The 985-nt window shown below is 50.8% G+C and overlaps 1 long non-coding RNA gene across 1 annotated transcript in view; it reads left to right on the top strand.

The window, feature by feature from the left end:
* The first annotated feature begins 853 nt into the window (after positions 1-853).
* The window catches only part of LOC125488265, a 4,735-nt gene continuing 4,603 nt past the window's right edge, over positions 854-985 (top strand). The window contains exon 1 of the long non-coding RNA XR_007266268.1: positions 854-964. This is a non-coding gene — a long non-coding RNA (uncharacterized LOC125488265). The remainder of the gene's footprint in view (positions 965-985) is intronic.

The following is a 985-nucleotide window of genomic DNA, read 5'->3' as shown; positions in this document are numbered from 1 at the left end:
CTCTCACAAACAGACACACTTAATCACGCACACACACGCATTACACACACACACAGACACACACACGAACACACACACAGCCCAGGAGAAACTGTAGGGGTTTGGATTTCATGACTGATCACCCTCAGTACATTATAAATATCTGGTCAAGTTCTCACAGAACCCACTCTGAAGAGAGAGAAAACGTGGGTGTGTTTGTCTTTAGTCCACAGGATGTGTTTGGCCGTGATTGTAATGCGGTCAGTCAGGTGGATCTGATAGAAGCTGAGTTCCCTGATTGGGCCTGTTATTCTGGTTCCAATCAGGGAGCCCTGGCTGACAGTTATAAACAGGAGGGTCGGGGTTCTGTTTACCCCGAGAGCCGGCTCTGAGGAGCTGGTTCGGCGCCAAGGACTCTTTGCATGTAAATAAAGGGTGACATGGTGACTGTTTAACGGTTTCTGTGGAATTAGTCCACACCACCTCGGCCTACATCCCTCAATGCCCAGACTAAAAAGACAGCCATTTCTTTAGCAAAACAGAGAGAGGAGGATTTTCCCTGGCAACTTACAAAGGTTTCAGACTCTTAATTCAAGAATTTTGTTTTCATTGAATTCACACTCCACAGTCTGCCGCGGTGCCCAGAACAGGCCCTCGGTCTCTGGTCGAATCACCTGACCGCTAGGCCTTCACACAGCTCTTCACTAGGCCCAACAGAAACAGCGATGGGGAATGGGATGTTGGTTTGGAAGGTGCTGCAGCATCTCTGTGACCTGTTTGCCTCAGTGTGAGATGCCCACTGTGTCAGTGAGAATTGAAACCCACCCAACTCCCCCCGCCTCCCGTTTCCTGCTCGGACTGACAGGGTCGTCTGTTCTCTCCACAGGACGAGCTGACACCTCTTCACTGTGCGGCAAGAAATGGCCACGTTCGCATCGCCGAGATCCTTCTAGATCGCAACGCCCCCATTATGGCTAAGACCAAGGTACATAGGGCTCGCTCCTGC

Source organism: Rhincodon typus, unplaced genomic scaffold (assembly GCF_021869965.1).
Source record: "Rhincodon typus isolate 14 unplaced genomic scaffold, sRhiTyp1.1 hic_rhity00000097, whole genome shotgun sequence".
Classification (NCBI taxonomy): domain Eukaryota; kingdom Metazoa; phylum Chordata; class Chondrichthyes; order Orectolobiformes; family Rhincodontidae; genus Rhincodon; species Rhincodon typus.
The sequence above is the reverse complement of the archived record's forward strand: the minus strand, read 5'-3'. Positions and strand labels throughout refer to the sequence as shown.